The 25,556-nt window shown below is 36.4% G+C and overlaps 1 protein-coding gene and 1 long non-coding RNA gene across 3 annotated transcripts in view; one reads left to right on the top strand and one right to left on the bottom strand.

Moving 5' to 3' along the window:
- LOC143663082 (uncharacterized) overlaps nucleotides 1–12,251 on the bottom strand; it is an 81,901-nt gene extending 69,650 nt beyond the window's left edge. For both annotated transcript variants that reach the window (XR_013165797.1, XR_013165796.1), the window contains exon 1: nucleotides 12,089–12,251. This is a non-coding gene — a long non-coding RNA (uncharacterized LOC143663082). The remainder of the gene's footprint in view (nucleotides 1–12,088) is intronic.
- Nucleotides 1–25,556, top strand: part of KCNIP4 (potassium voltage-gated channel interacting protein 4) — a 249,969-nt gene that overhangs the window by 64,205 nt on the left and 160,208 nt on the right. The window lies entirely within an intron of this gene.

Here is a 25,556-nt window from a genome sequence, read left to right as displayed (position 1 = left end):
TGCTTCTTTTCAGGAACTGCACATGTTTCTTTCAGACCTCTTTCCTCCTTTTCTTCTCTTCTGCCCTTACTAACCATTACCAACTCTCATGTCTGCACTCTGGTAGAAGCCTCTATCTGTTTTGAGTACCACCATCAGAACGAACTTTATAAACCACAACCCAATCACAGTTTAGCAGCTAAGGTCTAAATTATAGGCATGACAAATAAAGCCACTTGCTGATCTATAAGCAGATCATTCTAGAGGAAGGGAAGGGCAGGTTCAATGCTCTTGAAGTGTCAGGAGAGTGGATGGAGCTTTCCGATAACTTAAAAGAGACATAGAGAGACCAACATGTAAAATGAGAAAGAAGAGTTGGTGCAAAATGACCTTCGACATTAAGCAGGGTTTATGTTCATTATCTTGAGAGCAATAGGAAGTCATTGAAAGGATTTATATTGAATTTGGGGTGAGGGTGGGATTAATCAGATTTCTGTTTCAAAAATAACCTACTCAGTCCCATACGTCATCATAAGCTGGAAATTCCTTAGATCCTTTCCTAATGTCCCATTCCTGGATCGTTTCTCTTTTATTCTTTCTCAGAAACCTGGAAACCTTTCTTTCAGGAGATTGCCTCATTTGTGGTTATGCAATCATTAATGTAAACCCTGGATCAGTTACTTGCCCCTATGAGACCATGAACTCATACAGGCAGGACCAGGTCTGGTTTTACTCACCCTTGTATTCCAGGGCAAGCACCATATTTGCCACAGGAGGATGGGCATTTCTTATAACAATGAGATGAAATTTAAAGAATTATGTGTACTCATTCTCTAGAGAAAAGTGTGGAAGCAAGAGTCATTCTCCAACAAATATAAATGATAAACATGAATGGGTCAGTGGTAGAGGGAGAAGAGGGAAGAGAAGAGGAGAGGAGAAGGGAGAGAGGGCAGTAGGGGGGAGGATAAGAGAAGAGAAGAAAGAAACGTCCAATCCCTATAAAGTTAACTGGAAATAAACAAGACAAATTTAGCTTAGGACATTATAGAAGCTAATTGTATCAGATGTCATTAAAAAAAAAGATTAGTACATTATGGGCTTGACATAACTGTTGCTGCAGGACAGTTAAAAGTCAAAACAAATGGCTTTGATAGTTGAACAGCCATCCTTTCCATGAGAGAAACTTTGCCCAGGGAGAAAAAGAGATTTTTGCAATTTTAAATTATTTTTCTATTTCGTTAGCATAAGCTGCATTCAGAGCATGCTGTGATTATAAGTAATATTATTCCTGACTTTGTTGAGTGGATGCTAAGGGCTACCAATTAAAATGAACTTCTAAAGTCTCTTGAATTTGTCTGTTCATAGAACATTCATTTTCCTTCCCCACTGTTTTTCTCCTCTATTTTATAATGCTACTTATTTTTTTTCCTCTGGGTTGCACACAGAGCCCGCATGTATTTTTTATATTAGTGAATAAATCTACTGAAAAACCTCATGAGAGAAATGGTCACCATCTCTACTTTACAGGATGAGTCACGTGTACAATAGCAAATACAAAGAAATAAGTAAGCACTGCTAAAAAGCCACTCAGTGGGTATGTAAATAGGGAGGGCTAATGGAGTTCAAAGAAGAGAACTCTTTTGGGACAAAGATAATCAAGAGAGCCTTAGGGTGTATGGAGAATATTTTATAGGGAGGTCATTCTGAGTGATGGAGGACAGAGCTGATTGCATGATCACCTGACCCAAAGCACCTGAAAGAATGGTAGGGCTGAGGGACATGGAAAATTGAAGTAATCCATCCTTTCTCCTGAACTGTCTCCCTCAGGAATGAACCAAAATATGTATACGTTTTGTGGTATAACAAAATTTCCTTCCCTTGCCCATCATATAAGGGAAAAATCAGAGGAGAATTCAAAATTCCATTTGAAAGAACTTGCCTCGGCAGGGTGCCCAGGGGAGAATTTGAAATTCAGTTTGAAAGACCTTGCATCTGCTATGTCTTTCAATGCTGAGAAAATTTGTTTTTCTGGCCTGAAAGAAAGTTTAAATTTCACTCATTCCTCATGATGTTAAACTGAAGGAAAATACTTGATCTTCCTCCTGGGTAAAGAAAACACAATTAAAGTGATGTTTGCCAATGTCAGGCCTGTTCTAAACATTTCGTCTAAAATTTTAATATATCTACTGCTTCACTGACTAGTAGATCAAATACTACTCTGTATTCCAAAATCATTGTAAATATTTGTGTGTGTGTGTGTGTGTATGTGTAGCTCTGTCCATGTGTGTGCATGTATAGTTCTGTTTTATAAAATAAATAAAAATTTAAATATATATTTATTTATATATATTTTAACTTTTTAATTGTATAAGATAATATATATACAAAGCAAAGAAATAAAAACAATGGTTTTCAAAGCACTCGTCAACAAGTAGTCACAGGACAGATTCCAGAGTTTGTAATGGGCTACCATACAATCCTCTCAGATTTTTCTTTCTAGCTGCTCCAGAATATAGGAAGCTAGAAGGCATAAATATTTTCTTATCATCACAATTGACTTTTTTTCCTTTTTGTGAAAAATAACATATGTACAAAAAAGCAATACATATCAAAGCATAGCACCACAATCAATTGTCAAACATGTTTCAGAGTTTGATATGGGTCCTGGTTGGGGCTTGGAAGCAAAGTCTGCCTGAAGCTTGCATAAGAGCAACCTCCAGAGTAGCCTCTCAACTCTATTTGAACTCTCTTTGCCATTGATTCTTTATTAGTTACACTTCTTTTCCCCCTTTTGGTCAGGTTGGAATTGTTGATCCCACAGTGCCAGGGCCAAATTCATCCCTGGGAGTCCTCTCCCACACTGCCAGCGGCCAGGGAGACTTTCTCCCCTGGATGTCATGTCCCACATAAAGGGGTATATATATATATATATACCACATATATATATATATAGTGTGTGTGTCTAAGTATTTTTTCTGTTCCATATTATACAATATGAAATCCTTTATTGGGTGAAAAAGAAAAATCATTATTTCTTAGAATGGCTTAAAGTTCATTTTAATGGAATGCTATTTAACAAAAAACATTTTCTACAAAAGCATTTTCTTCTTTTTGCATGTTAATATGTTGTATTAATTGATATATTTTCAGTACGCTGCTTTATAAGCTCATGTAAAAAATTCCCCTTTAGCTCTTTTTCCCAATCTAAAATATGTGCCTCAAGACAAATATTTTCATGGCTTTAATTTTTTTTCTGGAACTCATCCTCCTTTAAAATAAGTAATGAGCCAGTTTCTCCTCTTGTTTTGCACTCCTGCTGAGTAGATCTGAGGGTGAACTTCAAAAAATGTTATTTAGGTTCAGTTGCAAGGTCTGGTGTGTAAGGCAAAAAACTGAACTCATTTGTGTATAAAATTTTCTTTCCTGGAGCATATAAGAGAAAAACTCCTTTAGAGAATAAACAGGATTTGTTGTCACTTCAAAAATACATGTGTCATGCTGGCAGATTATAGACTGAAGGGTGAAACAGACATGAAAACTATAGGAAAGAAAATGTATGCTACTATATAATTTATTTTTTTTCCTAGGATCTCTTACGCAAGAATGTGTAAGCAGTCTTTTAGGCACCAAGAGTCCAGGACTTCTCAGGGAAAAATTCTTTCTCAGGGCTTTCTCTGAATCCCCAAAAACTCTAGTAAAGAGGTGGGTTCCTCCTCACTGAATTGACTGAACTCGGTGGCCATTTACTCAAATGTGTGTTCTAGAAGAAGCTGTTTGCAACATACTTGGTATGTCCAACCAACCAAACTTCAACCAATGATTAGGATCCAACCTCTTGATCATTTCTACACTATTTGTCCAGTGATATTATCAGCTGCATTTGAGCATTTGATGTTGAAGTGGCATGGTAGACTCCAGTTTGACCCTGGGACCTGAGAAAACAATATTGAGTGCTTATCAAGATAGAAAGTAGGGTACAGAGATACCCTACTAAAGAGATACAGCAAACTAATAGTAACAATAATAATAATACATACATACTATATAATACAGCAATTGCCTTAATAATAATAATAGTAAATTTATCAAGTGTTCATGTCTGCTACTTTTCTAGGTGTTTTATAATATTAATTCAGATAATCTTCACACAACCCTATGAACTAGGTGTATTATTATCACCATTTTACAGATGAAGAAATTGAGATTTAGTGGGAGCAAATAGTTTTCCCAGTATCTTATAGCTAGAAATAAATTTGAGTGAAGGAATTCTGTCTCGACAGCCCACCTGCATATTCACTATACTATACTAAATAGTCTGTACCTGCTGAATATTACAAAGAAATGTTTATTATTGAGAAAGTGGTGCCAAAAGTAGTCTTTGGAGTTAAGAATATTTCCACGAAAGAGCTAATATTTTACCTGGTTTTTGTTAATTGAGATAAAATTCACATACCATAAAATTTAAAGTGTGTAATTCAGTGGTGCTCCCAAGAATGTACAATCATCACCACTAGCTAATACTAAAACATTTTCATCACCCTTAAACCAAACCCAATACTCATAAGCAATAACACCAGTCCCTCCCTTATCTCAGCCCCTGGAAATCTCTAATCTACTTTCTGTTTTTATAGTTTTGCCTAGTCTAAATATTTTATAAATGCAATCATATGTCATCTTTGATTATGGCTTCTTTCACTTAGCATAATATTTTCAAAGTTCATCCATTTTGTAACATGTGTCAGTACTTCATTGCATTTTATATCATTTATGGCTAAATGATATTTTGTTGGATGGATATACTTCATTTTGTTTATCCATTTGTCAGTTGATGGACATTTGGGTTGATTCAAAATTTTTGATTGCTATTGAATAATGCTAATATGAATATTTGCATACCTATTTTTCTTGTGAGCGTAAGTTTTCAATCATTTTCAGTATATACATAAAAATGGAATTGTTGGGTAATATAGTAACTGCATGTTTAGCTTTTGAGGAACTGGTGAATTGTTTTCCAAAGTGTCTTATATCATTTTACATACCCACCAGCAATTTAGAAATAATCCAATTTCAACATATGTTCACCAATATTTTTTATTGTCCATATTTTTTATTGAAGCCATCCTAGTGAGGGTGAAATGGTATTTCATTTTGGCTTTGACTGACATTTCTTGGAGAAATGCCTATTCAGATCTTTTGCCCATTTTAACATTTGGGTTGTCCTTTTATTGTGTTGCAGCAGTTCTTTGTATATCCTGGATTATAGACCCTTATCAGATATGTGGTTTCAAATATTTTCTCCCATTTTGTGAGTTATCTTTTACTTTGTTAATAGTATCCTTTGAAGCACAAAAGTTTTCAGCTTTGTTGAAGTGAAATTTATGTATTTTTCCCTTCCTTGGTTATGCTTTAGGTGTCATATCTAAGAAACTATTGCCTAATCCAATGTCATGAAGATTTACACCTATGTGTTCTGAAAATTTTGTAGTTTTATCACTTCTTTGAGGTCTTTGGCCCATTTTGAGTAATTTTTTGTACATGGTATGAGGGTAGGGTCCAACTTCATTCTTTGCATGTGGCTATTCATCTGTCTTAGCACCATTTTTTGAAAAGATTGTTCTTTTTCCCTATTGAATTGTCTTAACACCCTCATCAAAAATTAATTGACCATAAAAGTACAGATTTATTTCTAGACTCTCAATTATATTCCATTTATCTTAGCATCTATCTTTATGCCAGAACCTTGATTAGTGTCCGTTTACTTGAAATTGGGAAGTGTGAGTCCTCCAGCCTTCTCTTTTTGATATTATTTTGGCTTTTCTGGGTCTTTTGCATTTCCATATGAATTTTAGGATCAGTTTGTCAATTTCTACAAAAAGAATTTTGATAAGGATTACTTCAAATCTGTTGATAAATCTGTGAAGTATTGGCGTCTTAACAATATTGTCTTCCAATCCATGTGCATGGAATGTCTTTCCATTCATTTAGATCATTTTCTGAGTATCATTTTTGCATTTCTTTTTTTAAAATTTATTCTTAATTCTTTTATTCTTCTTGATACTATTGTTAGAGGAATTATTTTCTTAATTTCACTTTCAGATTGTTCAGTGCTGAAGTAAAGAAATACGATTGATATTTAGATATTGATGTTATATCCTGCAACTTGGCTGGATTTATCTATTAGTTCCAATAGTTTGTGTGTGTGAATTCTTAGAATTATATTTATGCCAGATGCTATCATCTACAAATGGTGGTAGTTTTACTTCTCTCTTTTAATCTGGATTAATTTGAACCTTGGAACGTGTGGTTTTTAACCTGCTCTATAAGGGAAAGGAGGCATTCTAGTCCGAGGCTACCTGGAGTCAACCTAATTGCAAAGTTTCGAGCCAACTATCAAGTTTAGTGGCACACAGTCCTCCCCAAGACCACCTTCACTTCTGACAATAACTGCAAGCTCAGGAGTTCCCAAAACCACTATGACATTTGATTAATGTCATACTACTGTATGACATACTTCACAGATTTATCAACAGATTCAAAGTAATCCTTATCAAAATTCTTTTTGTAGAAATTGACAAACTGATCCTAAGACTCATATGGAAATACTGAATTATAGAATACTACTAATATTCTAGTAGTACTCACAGAACTCACTGAGAGCTGTGATACTCATTTTTACAGTTTATTACAAGGAACAGAGATAGAAGCATGCTAAATTAAAGTCAGCTAAAGGAGGAGATAGATACAGAGAGCAGTCTGGGAGGCTTCCAAATAGTTACTCTCCCAGAAACAATGTGTGACAATATGCATGGACTCTTGTCAACCAGGGAACCTCACCTGAATTTCAGTGGCCAGAGTGTTTATTGGGGCTTTATATATAGTTGTGATTGAGTAATTGATTGTCCATTGATTGAACTCAGTTTCCAAGTTGACTTATACCACATGCTTCAAAGTCCCCACTTTAAAGATCATGGTTGATCTTCCAGACTTGGTCAGCGTCACTCTAAAACTATAGGGTGTGGCCAGACCTACCTAAAACCCAATGTGACCAACCCCACCCTAAACAATGACATTCCTTTAAAGTAGATTACCTCCCACAAGCTAAGGACAAAAGCAAGAATTCTCTTTGGGCAAGATCGAATTATTTACTACACAGAAACCCAGAAAAGTAAGATGGTCTCTGTCTTCTCAAAATCAAAGTACTACAAGATTACAAAAGCATTTGTTTGGGGAAGTATGTATCAAGAGGTAAGAATTAGCAGGTAAAAAAAGAGACAAATTTAGGAAAGACTTTGTTTGCCAAGCAGAAGATTACTGGGGAGTCATTGTCATATTGTGAGCTGGGTCAGTATAAGATCAGATAATTGCTTCAAAATATTCAATCTAGTGTCAACATGGACAATAATTTGAAGACAGAATATCTTCTATTATGGCTCCCATTTTTCTGGTTTCTACAACTGAATGGATAATAGAGTCATTAAAAATGTGTTTTATAAACTAGTTTGTATGGAAAAATATTAGAACTTATTTTTTGAGTATGAATCCACTGGGTAAAGACCATCTGTACATTGCTATATATTGTTAAAACAGAAGAGAAGTCTGTGGAGTAAAGTCTCAGTAAATTACATCCAGTATGGGTCATCAGGATGTTTGGAGGAGGATTTAACGAAGCAATGCAATTTCACTGCACTCAGCTCATAAAATGAGTCATGGAACCAGAGAATATTGAAGTTGTGAATTATTACCAAACATCTCTTCTTTGTACATAACATTTTAAAAACTACTTAAGATTTGAAACAGTTATAAAAAACAAACTCAGAAAGTCATAATCTAGAAGAAAAAGAGTGGGGGGAGTTAAAGTTTGAAATATACAAGATTCCTATTTGGAATGATGGAAATGCTTTAGTAATGGATAGCAGTGATGGTAAAACAACATTGTGAGGGCATTAACTGAACTGAAATATATATCTGAATGAGATTAAATGGGGGAAATGTTATATTGTATATGTGGTAATAGAATAAAAATGTTAAAATCCACGGATCTACACTATCCAAACAGTGAATCCTAAATTAAACCATAGGCCATAGTGAATAGTAAAATTATAAAAATGTTCTATCATGAATTGTAACAAATATTCCATGCCAAAGCAAGCTGTTAATAATAGGGTAGTATATGAGAATCCTATATTTTATGCATGACTATTCTGTAAAGGCACAATTTCTCTAATAAAAAAATCTACTTTAACATTTCATGGCAGCAGACATAGTAAAATAAATCAAATCATCTTTCTTTCTACTCATTAGGATTCCCTCCATTCTATTAAAAGTTATAAGCCAAAAGTGCATGGCTCTTCAAAAGTGAATCCTGGAAAGCAAGTATAATGAGCAGAAGTTAGTGCTTATAAGCCAATAAGATTTACATCACAATTAACTGTCACTTATTTAATAATATCCATATTGGTCATTGAGTTACATTGTAAAATAGAAGCTATTTCTATAAACAAGAATCATTTGTATTTTTCAAAGTCGAATAAGCCATGACAAGCAAACCATTTATTTGTTTAGTAAGAGGACTCAGTAGCCCACTGAGAAATCCATGGAGAGCTCTTACTAAAACCAATCTATATTTGTTTCACTCTTTCTCCTAATATATCTGATACAGATTTTTTTTAATTTAAATTAGAAATAGAGTTTCCACAGTAGCTCATTTTTCTCTTTTTGGTTAAGAGGGCATCTCATTGTAAAGTTCCCAGAATGTCAAGGTCTAGGCACCTCTCCAGGAACAAAAAAAATAAATCAGATTCCCAGGCTGGGGTTGGAGGTTCCCTTAATAATAAAGTCCAAAGTGTGCTTCTGGGGGCTTTGTCACATCCCAGAATGTGAGCCAAGCAAGAGGCTCAGGAAAAGCACAGTTGTGCCTACGATGCAATGTAATCAGATTGCTTTCCAAACAATAAGCAGGGCAAGGCAGGGGGCATTTTACTGGAGAGAGGTGGTAGGAGGAGATAATCACACAGATATAGATAGCCTGAGTAAGATAGTTCAGGCTTCAGTGAATCAGACGCTGTTATGAGGTTACTAAACCCCCAGAAGAAAGAGCCAGGATAATGATAGAATTGGGGAAAGGGAAAATGAAAACATAAAAAATTTCTTCTGAACTTTTCTGGGGCATGCTCTGCATCATTTCTTCTTTGAGTCCTAGATGACAGCCATATATTTTATCAGATTTAGTCCCCCATCTCTTACTTTCCTAGTCCTGGATTAGTGTTGAAGGGTGTTAGGCAGAAGATAGAGGAAGATGTGAATTAGCCACAGTAAAACAAATGTGAAGGTTGATGATATGGTAAAGATGCTAGCTTTATAGGGCAATATGTTATTGACAAAAGGTATATAGGGAGCTCAAATGTCCCATTTTTGTAACCTCCCTTTCTTTCCTTCTCTCTCTCTTTCTTTCTCTCTTTCTGTCCTTCTCTCTCTCCTTTTTTCCTTCTCCGCATCCCCCATCTCTCCCTCCCTCCCCCATTCTCTCTCTCTCTCCCTCCCTCTGAATTGGAAACAAGTATTTGGGGGACTAGTTCACTACTCCATAATGAATCGAGTCAGTAGGGGAAAATCCAAGTCAATCCAAAAGGAAGGAAAGCATGATTATAACAAAAGAAAGAGAAAAACAACTGAATCTGGCTTCTAGTGGCATTAGGTAAGAATGATTAAGAATATTTTGGTGTTACAAAAACTGCCTAATGGTTGCATAAACTGATAGACATTTGTTTTCCTCATTTCATGAAAGGATTGGAAGAACTTTTGTTGACATTGATTCAGTTGTTTTTGATGTCAGGGCTGGCATCTGTGGGAATCTCTTGGCCTTTGGGACAGTTGTAAGACAAGTGGAATGCCTCGATCGCATCTACATTCCAGACATTTAGAAGGAGGGAAAGGATGTGCTGGTGATGATGTCACTTTATCACCAAAGCATAAGCTTCTCTGTAATATCTACCACCAAAGAACAGATTTTAATTCCTATCTCATTGCTCCAGTTGATTACCTTGCCATTCCTGATTGGAAAGAACAGATGGTAATGTTGACTTTTCAGTCTTTATAGTGGAGGCAGAAAGACAGAAGATTGGAGTAGGTATTGAGATGACTAAACTAAGGTGTCCCTTATGTCAGAATAACTATGAACATGTAACATTTTTATAGCATTCAAGGGCCACCAACTCCTTCATGAGAGTATCTATCAATGGCTTAAAGGGGATATACCCATGCTCTGTGTGGCCACACATTATCAGTTTACTGAAAAGTTCTTTGTATTATAAAATCTCAAACTGCTGGGATACTGTGCTGATTTGAAAGTATTATATACCCTCAAAAAGCCATGTTTTAATCCCAATCCAATCTTGCCAGAGGAATCATTTCTTTTCATCCTGATTCAATACTGCAGGTTGGAATTTTTAAATTAGATTATCTCCTGAAGATGTGACGCATTCAATTGTGGGTGTGACTTTTGATTAAATGAAGATGTGACTCCACCCATCCCAGGTGGGTCATGATTGGTTTACTGGAATCGTTTAAAAGAGGAAATATTTTGGAGAGAAACAGAAGTGACAGAAATTAGAAGCCTCAGAGCAGAGCTCAGAGAGAGCAGAAGGAAAACGCCCCTGGGGAAGCATGGTGAAATGACAAGAGAAAGCTAGCAACACCACCATATGCCCTCCCAGGTGAGAGAGAAATCCTGAACTTCATCCGCCCTTTCTTTGGATTTAAGGTATGTTCCCCCTTGGGACATATTCATGGCCTTAGAATTGTAATCTTGTAACTTATTAAATTCCTGTTTTTAAAAGCCATTCCAGTTCTGGTAACTCGCACTCCAGCAGCTTGCAAACTAACACAGTTAGTGAGTTGAGTGATATGTACAGTCAATATCTGTATGTAGATTAATAATGGATAGAATTACACACTGAATAGAAAGGACCATGGACTTCTTGTAAAGAGTTTACTCTAATAACAGAAATAATACTCTGAAAAACAGTGAAAATGCAGAAAATCACAAAAGCAAAATTAAAATCCCATAATGCAGATATAATCATTAGTCATATTTTGATAATGCTTTTCCAGTCTATTCTTAGAGCAAACTATTTGCAGCCTACTTTTTCACTTAGCAGTGGAACTTTTTTCCATGTCAATATGTATTCTTCTATAATGGTATACTTAATGGCTGCATATCATTTTCTTATCTAGAGTTATAATAATCAATTCAACCATGCCCTGATTGTGGGATATAAGATATTCTCATTTGTCAGTTATCACAAATTGTTGTGGTTAAGGTTATAGCCAATAAAAGCAATAACTAAGATTTATGAATTTTTACTGAGATAGACACATCATGAAGTACTTTAAATGAATTCTATCATTTAAACTCTCAAGAACTAAATGAGCTAAATATTATCATGTTGCTTGCTCGACCTATGAGGGAACTGAAACTTGGTAAATTAAATAACATGCCCAAGCAAAACAGCTCTATGTGCCTTGCATTTGCTGAGCTCCACACATGGCAGCTATTATAATTTTGATAAACTCTGCACAGGAAGAAGAAGATCAAGGAAAACTTCACAAAGGGGATTTCACTAGAATCTAGCCTCAATTGCAAAATTATCCTTGACCTATTCTCTGTTGAAAATGACAGACTATTGGTGGCTCAATATGAACCATAATTCATCCATTTGATGGGAATTCTCACCAGATTTACAATAACAATGTTAGAGGGTTTCTTCTAGCCATGTAAGGAAACAAATCTAACAAAATTTTCAATCACAGTTAATAGGCTACATAGAGTGTAATGGCAATAGTTAGTATTCAAGCTAATAGACTTTAAAAAGAATGACAAGTAGACCTCCAGTTGAGACAAGGAAGGACCGTTATAACTAATCAGGTTAATTTGATTGTGTATGTGTTTCTTAGGGCTGCCGTAAAAAAAAAAAAAAAAAAACCCTTAAATTAGGTGTTTCAAACCAACAGAAATTTATTCTCTCACAGGTGTGGCAGCTACAAATCCAAAATTAAGGTGTCTCCAGGACCATGCTACCTTTGAAGGCACTAGAGAAGAATTTTTCCTTACCTCCTCTGAGCTTCTGGTTATTCTTGGCAATCCTTGGCTTGTAGGTGCATAACTCCAGTCTTTGCCTCTATTTTCACATGGTGTTCTTCCCCATATGGCTTCTCTGTGTGTCCTCTCCTATTCTTATGAAGACATAGTCATTGGATTAAGGGACAGTCCTAATCCATTATGACTTTGTCTTAACTGATTATGTCCACATGACACTATTTCCAAATAAGGTCATATTCTAAAGTTCTGAGTTATTTGGTTTGCAAAAGTTGCTGGAATGCAATACCAGAAATGGATTGGCTTTTACAAAGGGGATTTATTAGGTTACAAATTTACAGTTCTAATACCATGAAAATGTCTGAATTAAAGTATCAAGAGGAAGATATCTTCTCTGAAAGAAGGTCAATACTTTCAAGGTTCCTCTATGTACTGGTTTGAAACTGTTGTGTACTCCAGAAAAACCATGTTCTTTAATGTCAGTAATATGGAATATTGTTGGGTGGGATCTTTTTTATTAGGCTGTTCCATGGAGATGTGACCCACTCAGTTGTGGGTGGGACCTTTTGATTAGGTGGTTTCCATGGAGATGTGCCTCTATCCGTTGAAGGTGGTGTCACTTTCTGGTGTCCTTTAAGAGGGAACCATTTTGGAAAACTTCAAAGCCAACACAGGCAGAGACATTTGGAGAAGCAGAAAGAAAATGCCCCCCAGGGAAGCCTTTTGAAATGAGAAGCCAGGAGAGAAAGCCAGCAGATGCCAGCCGCATGCCTTCCCAGCTGATAGAGGTGATCTGGATCCATCTTTGAGTCCTTTCTTGACTCAATGCCTTTCTTGAGTCAAGGTATGTTCCCTTGAAAATAATGTCCCTTAGTTTGGACATTGTTATGGCCTTAAAACTGTAAACTTGTAATAAATTCCCTTTTTAAAAGCCAACCCATTTCTAGTATATGGCATTCTGATACCATTAACAAACTAAAACTGTCACATGGGAAGGCAAATGGCTCGCATCTGCTGGTCCTTTACTCCCAGGTTGTATCGCTTTCAGCTCCTGATTTCAGTGGTATTTTCTCTGAGTTTCTGTAGGTCCTTGCTTGCTCCTCTGGGAACACCTCTCCCTGTTCTCTGTGACCTGTGGTTCCACTCTTGGTGTCTCTGAGCATTTTTTTTCTCTCTCTCTAAGCTCTGTATCAGCTATCTCCAAAATGTTTCTGCGCATTTCTTTTCACTGTCTAAAGGTCTCCAACACTCTTGGCTTTTAATGTCTTTTTTATCCTTTCACAAAGGACTACAGTAAAGAGAATTAAGACACACCTTGAATTGGTTGAGTCACATCTCCATGGAAACAACCTAATCAAAAGGTCCTACCCACGATAGTTCTACACCCACAAGAACGAATTCGAAGAACACAGCTTTTCTGGGGTACTTAACAGTTTCAAACCAACACATGTGTGGATATGCATTTATATGAATTTCTCAGAGGGAAAGGGGCTCGGAGTGCCAAGGGGCATTATTGAATTAAAACTTTGAAGTATTATGAAAATGCACAGCATTTTGACTCTGAAATCACTTTTATCAGAACAGGTTTGTCTTGAGTGAATTTCCATGAGGAACAGACTAACAAAAACAAATTTCATTGTTGATATCAGCTCACTTGTTCAAGGGAATTGGATGATTTTTATTCCATAAACTCTAACTCAACAAAAAATCAAAGTAAATAATCAGTCATTTTCCTTGTTCACCAAGGATTACAAACTTATACTCATTAAACCAAATATTTACTTATAATGTGGGCCAGAATTTATTATAAGTACTGAAGATTCAGCAATAAATAAGTCAAACCTAACTGACCCCATGGATCTTCCAAAACTGAACTCAGTGCCTCCCAACTTCACAAATCCTGCTTGTCCTTCTGTTTTCTATATTTCTATTGAATCTAGTTACCCTGTTATTTCACCCAGATACCCTATCCAAAAATATTTAAATTATTCTGACTGCTCCTTCTCCTTCATCCCATAGATTCCCTGAGTCTCACTACAGTATGCAGTGGCAAGGATCTAAAGCTTGAATTGAAGGAATCTATGCTTTCTATAGGTGGGAGAATAGATGGAAAGGAAACAAAAATATGGATGTATTGGCGATTATGTGAAAAATATGTTTAGGAGATAAATATTAGCTCCAAGCAATAATAATAACAAAAGCATTTGGTGTTTGGGGTCAGGGAGTTGGGGATTGAATAATGTATCCCATCAAAGGACATGTTCAATTTTTAATCTGCATATCGGTGGGCATGAACCCATTTTAAAACAGGAACTTTAAAGATATTATTGGTTAGAGTGTACCCAAACTGAATGAGGTGGGGGCTTAGTCCACTATGGCTTGAATCTTTAGAAGAAAAGGAAACTGGACATGGAAGTCAAAGCCAGAAGGAGAAGCTGAGAGAGCATTCCATGTGAAAGATGACTGCAAGAAAGCTATCTACAGAAATTGACAACATTTAGAGAAAGCATAGCCATGCCATTACCTTGATTTTAGACTTCTAGCCTCCAAAAGTCTGTGCCAATACATTCCTGTTACTTCAGCCAACCACCAGCTCTGGCAAACTAAGATGGGGATGGGAGGGGCTGAAAATTACCGAGTGGCCTCAGATGCCATACTAAGGAATTCGGACTTTGTCTGATAAGCATTGGAGAGCAATAGAAAGATTGACTGTCTTTTTTCTTGTATCTTGAAGATGTAGTGGAATTCTTGGCATGGCAGACACTCAGAAATATGTGTCAACTGAATTAGTGAATGAACGTGGCCTTGTTATGTTGGAACTATACTGAAGATAAGTCTAGTAGAATTATGAGACACAGAGGAGTTTGGGTGACCAGTTATAAGATAATTGCAATAATCTAGTCAAAAGGGAGCAAGGGCCTGAGTAGGGAGGGACAGCACAGACCTTAAGTGACCAGAAGAGCATTAACATGTTTCAGTTCTCCTGAGAGGATAATGCTGAAGAGCAGCCTCCAAAATCACTTTCACTTCCCAGTTGATAGTTGCCCCATCAGCAAATGTTTATTGAAAGTTGCCTATACATTGAGTTCTTGTAATGCTCCATTTCAGCCAGGAGATTTTTAAAAAAATTTTCAGTCCTAATAATGTTATCTAATTACTCAAAGTTTGGCTGGAAAATGCATTCTTACCTTAAAACCAAAAATGCTTCTGACTACTGTCTCTTTACTGCTAATCCTCAGATGAATAAGGATAAACCTGAGGAAAATTACAACCTCATGGTTTTATTTAGAAGGAAAAAGGAAATCGCATTTAAAGACAGAGCATTCTTACATGAATTTCATAAAAATTTAATTACAAGTATTTAAGAATTATTATTATTAGTTGAACATTTTCTAAATAGGGTATAGGAAAAATTGGTTAAGGCTTAATTAAATAGGCTTTTTGTTAAGGACTCTCCAATCAAGAGTGCTAGAGAAATAAATGAGTTTAAATGCTGTGTATCATTAGGTATTTTTAGTATTAAATTCAAATATCTGTATAAGGTTTTTTTCTGCAATGTGTTAAGCACCACCCCTAAGCATATATATATATGTACAGGGAGAGAGAGAAAGAGAGAGAAAATATGGAAATTATGATGTTTAATTATTTGCATTCATAAAATTCTGGAAGGTTTCTGAATTATCAATGCATAATTGGCAAACAGTTCCAAAGGGAAAACTTTAACACTCATAGGAAATTGCTAGGATTTTGATTAATATGTGTATGTGTGTTGAAATCAATACTAAATCAATAATACCCCATAAAATCAAGCATAGCTGAAAATTTTTCTTTGGATTCTTGCCACATTGAGTGGCAGCAGTTTGACCATGAGGACAGAGAATCAGCTCTACTAGAGGAAAGTAAAAAGTCACGTAAAGAAAGTAGAAAGTTTTATATTTAGTTGATTCAGTTCTCCATTCACATTTTACTCAGGCTAAAGGATGGATAGAATTCTAACTGGGAAGAAAATTAGCTCAGTGGGTAAATGTGATTCTTTAAATCCATAAATCTTTAGCAAACTGAGAGAAGCCCATCAAGAAGAGCCAGGTCCCACCTGCTGTGATGGACTTACAATTGATAAATCAACTGGGGCGGTAAGGACTGCCTGAGAGCTAGGAGAGGTTGATGACAGTCTGCTAGAAATAATCTGCTCAAGCAATTACAGGTTGCCAGTTTATCATTAATTCCCTTGATAAATTCCAGGGTTTTCCTTTTTTATTAGCTAGCCTACACTGATTTATGAGAGGCCACACGCATTTTGTGTATTTTAGGCAGTGATTGCATAAACCTCTTTAAAGGTATCACTTCTCTATGATACCTGCCTCTTATGAGCCAGTTAATTTAGGATGGCAAATAACCATCAAGGGCCATAGCACCAGGGATAGATTACAAAGTTTCAAGTCTTTGGCAACTACCCAGGCTGGCCATTTAATATCGCTCTAGGTCCCCATGTCCTTATATATAGATGGGGGTGATGATAATATTTCTTGCTAGGGTTATTGTGAAGATTAAATGAGTTAGTATATGGAAAGTTCTCAGGAGAATGTGTGGCACAGTATAGTAATACATTGTTATTGTTAACAATCTCTTCTCTACAGATCATTATTCCCTGCCATAGTTTTTTTTTTTTTTTTTTTTTTTTTAAAACATGGGCAGGCACCGGGAATCGAACTCAGGTCCTCTGGCATGGCAGGTGAGCATTCTTGCCTGCTGAGCCACCGTGGCCCGCCCCCCTCCATAGGTTTTTATTAGATTTTTATAATAAAATTTTATTTTATTTCTTAAAGAAATAACTATTCTCTATTTGAAATTTAAGACTTTACCTGCGGAGGCTTGGAAAATGCCTGTGATCCATAACTTTTTTATTTATAGCTTCAAACTGCATAATAAAGAAAAAAAAATAGCTTTTATTTTGAATTAAAAAAATGACCCTTCTGTTTTACTTTGCAAAAGCTGGCAAAATGCAGTATGCCAGAAATGGGTTGGCTTTTACAATGAGGATTTATTAACTTACAAATTTACAGTTCTGAGGCCATGAAAATGTCCAAATCAAGGCACCAACAGGGAATGTTTTCTCCCTGAGGACCACCTACGGGCGATCCTGGGTCCCATTGCTAGGCACGTGTCCTCTGGGCTCCCCTTTCTCCTCCAGGTCATTACTTCCGTCTCCCAGTTCAGAGCTTCCTCACTGTTTCTGTGTTTCTCTTTGTTTTCTTTGCATCCTCTTTCAATTTCCCTGGCTTTTCTCTCTGTCTTCTGTTTCTTTTATCTTTTCTGTCTCTTAGTTTCTGTGTAAGTCCTTCTCTCTCAGCTTTGTATAAAGGACTCCTTTAAAGGGATTAAAAGACCCACCTGGGATAGGCCTCGAGATAACCTAATCAAAAGTTCCCACTTACAATAGGTCTACACCCACAGGAATGGATTAGCTTTAAGAACATGATCTCTTCTGGGGTCTATAAATCCTCCTAACCTTCATTTAACTAATTAAAACAGGGGCCCAATAATAAAAGGAATGCAATCAGCTGTAGTGGAATGAGCCACCTTAGCTAAAAAAAAGAACAGCTTTAAATCCTTGGCCCCACACTCTTTAATCTGTGACTATGAGTGCCTCACTTCACCTCTTTACACCTTGATTTCCTCAACGATAAAACGGAGCGGCCAATAATGTTTGCTCTGTGGAAATCACTGGAGGGTTAGAAATGTCAAATAAAGTAACAGTGCAAAATAAAGCTCTATGGAAAGATATGGGTTTGCTGTTCAACAGGAAAAGCAAGAAGGAGGATTAAGATACTCCATTTACATTTCGTTTTGCATTGTTAAATTCGTCCTATGCCTTTGACAATTCTTAGCCTTTATTTTAAGAATTTGGAGCTTTGTAAAGAATAATGATACTGCATCTAAAAACAGCATACAGGTTTTAGTCTCATATACTTTTATTCTATTGGTTTGTGATAACTAATTTAAAATTACACACTATACACATTGAACCTGGAAAAATCTTCACAGATGAAAAACTAAAGCACAATATTAATTAAATAAGTATTCCTCTTGGTTAAATATATTTTAATAAAGCATTCTCCATATTGTGTCATTCAGAATTAAAACCATGTCTTCATAGTAGCTCTTCACATACCAGGGACAACAGAGCTAGTTAATTTATTCTCAGTTCCTTTCTTCAAAATATCTCAATGCATCAGCAGGATAGGGTAGCCGATTGAAACTATGCTTCCTTATTTTCATCTGACCCCCTCCCTACAATTAGCTCACTTTGCTAGCACTCAATTCCCAAGCTTCCCAGAAGCTTCCGTTGTACCAGCACCTCCACAGACTCTGCCTCTTCCTTCCTCTTGTCTCAGGATCCCTGAATTCCTTCTCAGTTGTTTCACAGATTTTAGGAATGATTTTTAGAAGTTTATCAAGCCCTTGAATAATCAGACTTGCAGGTCCCAAAGAGGTAGAATGCAAGTCTCACTCCATTATCTTATAATTTTGCCTGTTAGAATCAGCATGTGAGCACACATGAATAATCCCAAAGGTAAAGCCTGGAAAATGTATCTAAGGTTCATTTTGTGAACAATTCCCCAGAAACTCAAATGACCTTGTGTCACCTGGTGGAGTTCCATAGGTCAGAGTAAATAGGAAGTGAATGCCTGTGATCGTTCAAAAGATTTACTTACAAAGAACCGAAAGAACCACTTTAAAAGTTTTATTTTATTTCTCTTCCTGGTAAGATGGACATCCAAGTGAACCTCTGTTGCATATCATGCTGAAAACAATGAGCATGACTGAGTGCTCACTGGATGCCAACTGATTACTTATTTCATTTGAGCTTCACAATAACCTCATAGGGATTGTGTGCTTATTTATCCTCAAAATATGTGATGGACTGAAGCTTAAAGAGTTAAGAAATGTGCCCAATGTCATACAGTAAGTGGCAAAAAACAGGATTCAGTGTTTATAATCTTATGCTATTTGAATCTGATTGCATTTTGAGATGATTCATAGATTGACAATTTACTCTTCTCACAATGCCCTCTACTTACCCCTTAATCATAATGAATTGTGCTAAGATTCCCAAAGCAGAGGCATTCAGGTGACTAATATGGCATGATATATACAGTGCTTCTCACAATTTAATGTGCATACAAATCACCTGAGGATCTTATTAAAATGCAAATTCTCATTCTGTAGCTCTGGGGTGCATCCAAAGATTCTGCATTTTAACAAGCTCCCAGGTGATGAAAATATTGCTAGTCCAAGGACCTCATTTTCAGTAGCAAGAACGCAGAAGAAAAGAGTAGCCTATGTGAAAGGACCTGAAAAAGAGTCTCAGCCAGACAGCAGTTGAGCTTTCCATTTTACTAAGTCCCCTAAAATTTTCCCATTTGTAAAATATGGACTATAATAACAAACTTGCCTGACTCATAGATCTGTTCCAATGATCAAATTTGACCATACTGTATCAGACAGTTCATTATAAAGTACTATCATCATTAACACAAAGCTCAAACCGCTTCAGTTCAAAGCCGTGAAGCCTGCACCAACCTCAACTCTATCTTTGCTATAAAAACATGTTTTGGTCTATTCTCAAAGATCATACTGAATTCGGTGGCTTTACTCAGCCAGAGTATGAGATAGGATCCATAATTTTCCTTACCCCGGAAGCCATTTTCATGAACTTCCTGTGAAATTTTAGCCCCAGAGCATAATATTGCTTTCTCTCTGAAAGGACATCTTATCTTAGTTTCATAACCCCCATCTGTTCCTTGTTATGATCTGAGAGTGTTCTAACAGCACTGTTTTCTCAGACTATTAAAGTTCATTGCCAGCCCTGGTTCTCCCCCAGCCCCTCCACCCCAACTCCAATTAACCAGCAGCTTAATATAGGAAGGCCTCTAAGTAAGGGATAACTCTCCGTTTTCAAAGCTCAGCTTTCTGGACTCCATTGTTCCCAGATGACAGGTTTACCAAGATGTGGCACTCCAGATTTTTCTAAGGAAATGCCAATTTTTTAAGAAACCTTGAAAAAGTCATGGTTTATTCATAAAAGAAGCCTCCCTTTCTCCTTTGAAATGCAATCACTACTGATTCATTCATTGAACAAATATGTATTGAACAGCCAGTGCTAGGCATTCTGCAAGATACTGGGGAGACAGAGATGAATGAAACATAACTGGTGTATGGAGTGGCATTAGTATTCAGACAGACCAGGTTCATATACTGAGTCCATTAACAAGTTATAACATTTCTGGGGCTCATTTTCCTCCCTGGTAAATGATTCTTATGCAGCTTATATAAGACTATTTAAAATGTGCCTTTAACAATTTTTACTCATACTGGGTGCCAAAGAGAGGGTATATTTTAGTTTCTAAGCAGCCATACCCTCGATTTCATGGAGGTCTGGAAGAGCCACAGACCCTGATAACTCTACTGTAGTGTGGTTAATAATGGAGGTAGTCAGGATCAACTTCTGCGGTGATTATTTTTCTAAATTCTTTTGCTTTTCTCAACGTTCACCTTCTATCCTAATAAGACTTTAAGATTCTGGGGAAGAAAAACATTAATGAGCATTTAATGAATTTTATGTCTCAACAGATATTTGTAGAGTTGAATTGAGTTTTGCTGGGTTTTCAGAATTGACAGATTAGTTCCTCTATGTTTAGAACAAAACCTGGTCAGAGTGAATTACACAGGGATTGTCTTTTATTTGAAGAACATCCTCTTGATAATCTCAAGCAATTTAAGGTATTAATCGGACTTTTCCATTAGACTAACAAGGATGGCCAGGGTCTGTTTACAAGCTCTAAGGGACATTGTTCTAGAACAACATTATAATAAACAACTCACTGTTCATTCAGTCTACCAGCTTCGATATTATGAGATCCTTGAAAAATTTAACAGGAATTATTTTACAACTTGTACCTAAAGTGAAACTCTTATTTATATATCACTATTTCAAATTTGCATACAAAATGAAAATTCCCTTTGTATAAGTCAAAAAAGTTCTCTTGGGCGACATTTTAATGTAACCAAGATAGTTACTTAGAAGAGGGTATCAGGCAACGTCTACAAACTTGTCATGCAGTTATTTTTCTTCATCATGACATAGTTTGATGCAGCTGGTGTGATCAATTTCAACATTGCATTTTCCTGGCTCGTTTTTCAATAAATAAAAGGGTTGTGCAGCAGACAGAGCTGCCTGTTGCCAAGGACAATATTTTACATTGTGTGTCAGCCTAAAGCGTTCCTTACTAAAAATCAAATTAGCAGCAAAAGCTACTCACGCACATCTTAGGGATGTTGATTTGTTGCCCTTGATTTTGCTCTGTGCTGACAGAGAATTTAAGATAAACTGTTAGGGATTTTTTCCTACCCACGCTGTTTTATTGGATATGACTTCTTCTGAGTCCAGATTGGTATAATTTGTGGATATTTTTGCACCCCAACACATAGACGTTAGTGGTATTGTGATCATTTCAATGGATTTGATGAGTGGGAAATCTCCATTTATGTTAATTTATTACTGTGAAAAATGCATAAACATCTTTTTTGCATTAAGAGATGCAGACCCTGAGTTTAAATTCTTAGCTAACTTCCTGATAGGCTTAGGGAAAGTTACCTAAAATCCCTAAGATATTTAAGTTCCTTGACTTTAGTAAGAATGAGTGATAATGTATCCTGTCTAGCATGTAGAAGGTGCAAAATAATCGGAAGCCACACTCAAATAGTGTCTTTTTGTATAAAGTTCAATGAACCACATCGCCATGGGTTACATTTATTCATGCAACATATCTTTTTATCAAGTACTTTCTATGTGTCAGCCACTTAGGTGCTGGGAATAAGCAGTGTATGGTTTGTTAATGTTGCAGGAATGCAATATACCAGAAATGGGCTAGCTTTTATAAAGGGAATTTACTAAGTGGCAAGTTTACAGTTCTAAGGCCATAAAAACATCCAAACTAAGGCATCGAGAAAGTCATACCTTGACTCAAGGAAGGCTGATGGGTCTAGAACACCTGTCAGCTGGGAAGGCACAGGCCTGGCATCTGCTGGGGTCTTTGGCTTCTGGTGTGAAACAGCTTCCCCAGGGGCATATATTCTCTACATCTCCAAACTTCTGGGTCTCATGTTTGCTTTCTCTGTTGGTGCTGAAGCTTTTTCCAAAATGTTTCCCCTTTTAAAGGATTCTAGTAAACTAAGCAAGGCCTACCTTGAACAGGTGGTATCATATCTCCATAGAAGTATTCTAACCAAAAGGTCCCAGCAGCAGCTGAGTGGGTCAAGGGTAACAGAAACAATTTAATGAAAGGTTTCCACCCTAAACAATAGGTCTGGCCCCACAATATTGGATCAGTACTAAAGTATGGCTTTTCTGGGGTACATAATAGTTTCAAACCAGTACAAGAAGTAAAAGTAAAATCATCCCTGCCCTCAAAGAATGTACTGGCTGGTGAGAAAGCTAGGCATAAACTAATAACTAAGTAAAATGCATTGTATGTTAACAGTGACAGATACAATAAATAGGCCTACCTAATATGTCTGTGAAGTTCTAGTTTATGCTAATTGTCCTGGTGTCATTATTAACTGTGTACTCTTTCACTCTCAGTAGTGTTCCAGTTTGGACAATAGATTATATGGTTTCCCAAGCTATGGAGTAAAACGAAACAGGAAAGAAGACTAGAGAGTGTTCAGGTGAGGGTATAGTTCTAAATAGGACCATTAGGGAGGGCCTCCCTGCGATGGTAACATTGGAGGCAAGTCCTGAAGGAGGTAGAGTAATGTGACCTTGAAGATATCAGAGCTTAGAGCATTTTAGGCAGATGAACCAGCAAGTGTCAAATGCAGAGTGAGGGAATTACAAAAGGATATAAGACATTGAATTTCCTGGGGGAAAAAAAAAATGTATCTTGACCCTAACCTCACACCACATACAAAGATTAATTATAAAAGGATTGTGGATCTAAATTGGAAAGCTAAACAATACCGCTTTTAGAGAAAAATGTCCCATGACTGTGAATAGGCAAAACTTTTTAAAGAGGAGACAAAAGAGGAGCTAATCTCAAAAAAAAATGATCAGATAAACTATATTAAAATTAAGACCTTCTATTCATCACAAACCACCATTAAATAATTTTAAAAAGGAACTGATACAGATGAAGTAGAGTGGGAGGATACTTTTATGGCCATCATAGAGGATTTGGCTATAACTCTATTCTATATTAATATAATATATTAATCAGACATCTATAGAATATCAGATGTGGGAAATCATCTGATATTCCATAAATATCTGGTTAATGAATTTGAAACAAAGACTAGAATATCCTTACTCCTAGTTGCTTATGATTGCTTATTCTTAGACCTAACCATTAAGTATATAATATAGAATATACCAATTCCGCACAATTGGAAACTCACTTAGTTGTAATGTCAGATGTTAGGGGCTACTGAGTATGAAGCCAGTGTCCATATCAAACAGGGGATGAATAAATGTAAGTGGTCAAGGTTTAATTTGTTTTTCCCTAGTGTTTTTGAAAATAGTTAATTGGCACCCATATAGCCGAAGGAGAGTTATAAAATTTAATACTTCCTGGGACCAGCAGGTAATGTCAGTGAGTGAATTGGGCCAAGTTAAATATTTAAGAAATATCTGGTAATGGATTTTCCCAGAACAGAGCAGTGGTTCTTAAGAATTATCAGATTGAATTATCTGGAATGATCAGACATGGATAATTTTTTTCTTAGGCCACCCCTGGTGATTCTAATGAACAACTTTTGGCAAGGAATTGGTAATCACAAGATTGTAAATACTTGAACTTCCTTAAGTGTCTTATTTGACTTTTATCACAAGTGTCTAACACAGAGGCTGGCTTAAACATACTCAGCAAGCATTTTTAAAGTTAATGAACAAGAATCTTTTAGAATAAATACATTATTAAAAGAGAAAGATTGAATACAGTGACTAAAAAGGACTGAAGATAGAAAGGTAGTGCCTCACGTTGCAAGTTAAAATGGATTATATGTTATTTCTCCTGACATTTGAAAGATTTTGCAGAGATAATTACTTCACTCATCTCTTAACTTCTTTGAGATTAGTAAGTGTCATGTATTATGACCCCCACTTTTCAGATGAAGAAATTGGATCTCTTAGGGCAACTTTCTATTCAACTGCATTATTATTTTTTAATACTGCCAGGAATTTAATGGATATCCTATTTAAAAAATGAAATTAGAGTCAAGATTCCTAGAAAGGAACTCAGGTGACCAAATTTTCAGAACTATATTCAAGACAGGATGAGTTAAAAGCTATAAGTGAGGCAGGGAAAGAAATGAAGCTAACCCAGTAAGTGAAGCAAGAATTTGGTAGCTGAAGCTATACCATTAGACACAACCAATAAGAGATGCCATCTAATGCTTATATGGGGATGTTTTTAGTGTAGTACAGAAGTCAGAATATGAGATCCAGCGATTAGACAGAAGAACACATGCTCATGTCCTGGAACTGCCCTTTAGGAGCTGTATGTATCTCTTGGACCCTTAATTTCCTCAACTGTAATTTGGCTGTCATCGCAATACCTGCCATGCAGAGCTCCCATGAAGGAGTTACATTATACCATCCCCCCACCTCCCTTAACCTTTCTGGAGTCACTGCTCACACATCTCTCCCTTGCAGATTTTGCTCCAGGCCCTTAGCCTCTTACTTTTCCTCAAACTGGCCAGACCTAGTTCCAGATTAGTGCCTTCACCACAGCTGTTCTCCCAGACATCTGCACAGCTCACTTGCTCACCATATTTTCATTTCTTTACTCAGGAACGAATTTGAGATCGACCCTGGTAATAACCTATTTAAAACTGCAACTCATGCTCCACCACTCCTCATTCCTCTACTCCTATTCTATTTTTTCTATAGTCCTAATTAACTTTGAACATACTATATAATGTACTTGTTTATTACTGATTATTTGTCCACCCTGATAGAAGGCAGACTGTACAAAAATGAGTTTTGTCACTAATATATACCCTATACCTAAAACAAGGGCTGGAGTTTAATGGGTATTCAATAAATAACTTCCAGATAAATTAATTTCATCTATTAATATATGATCACTTAATATTAAAATAGGACTGTATATGTTTAATTATATGGTAGTCCAAAAAGTACTATATTCCTGGCATTATCTTAGGTTCAAAGGAGCAGAGATAATTAATCTACCAGCTTTAATGACTCAGTTTGGAGGGGATCCAGAGAAGAAATCTTCTGACCATTGTCCAGAGTATTGTAATGAGGGACCTCCTGAGTGTTGTGGGGGGTTTTGAAGGCCTATTTCAGATTGGGAGTCAATAGTTCAAGGAAGAAAAGTTTCCTGAAGAAGGTAAAATCTCTATTTCATCTTGAAAGTCAATAAATATCTGCTTTGAGTTGGGGATGTTAGAAGAGAGGGTT

This window comes from Tamandua tetradactyla, chromosome 19 (assembly GCF_023851605.1).
Source record: "Tamandua tetradactyla isolate mTamTet1 chromosome 19, mTamTet1.pri, whole genome shotgun sequence".
In the NCBI taxonomy this organism is placed as follows: Eukaryota; Metazoa; Chordata; class Mammalia; order Pilosa; family Myrmecophagidae; genus Tamandua; species Tamandua tetradactyla.
The sequence above is the reverse complement of the archived record's forward strand: the minus strand, read 5'-3'. Positions and strand labels throughout refer to the sequence as shown.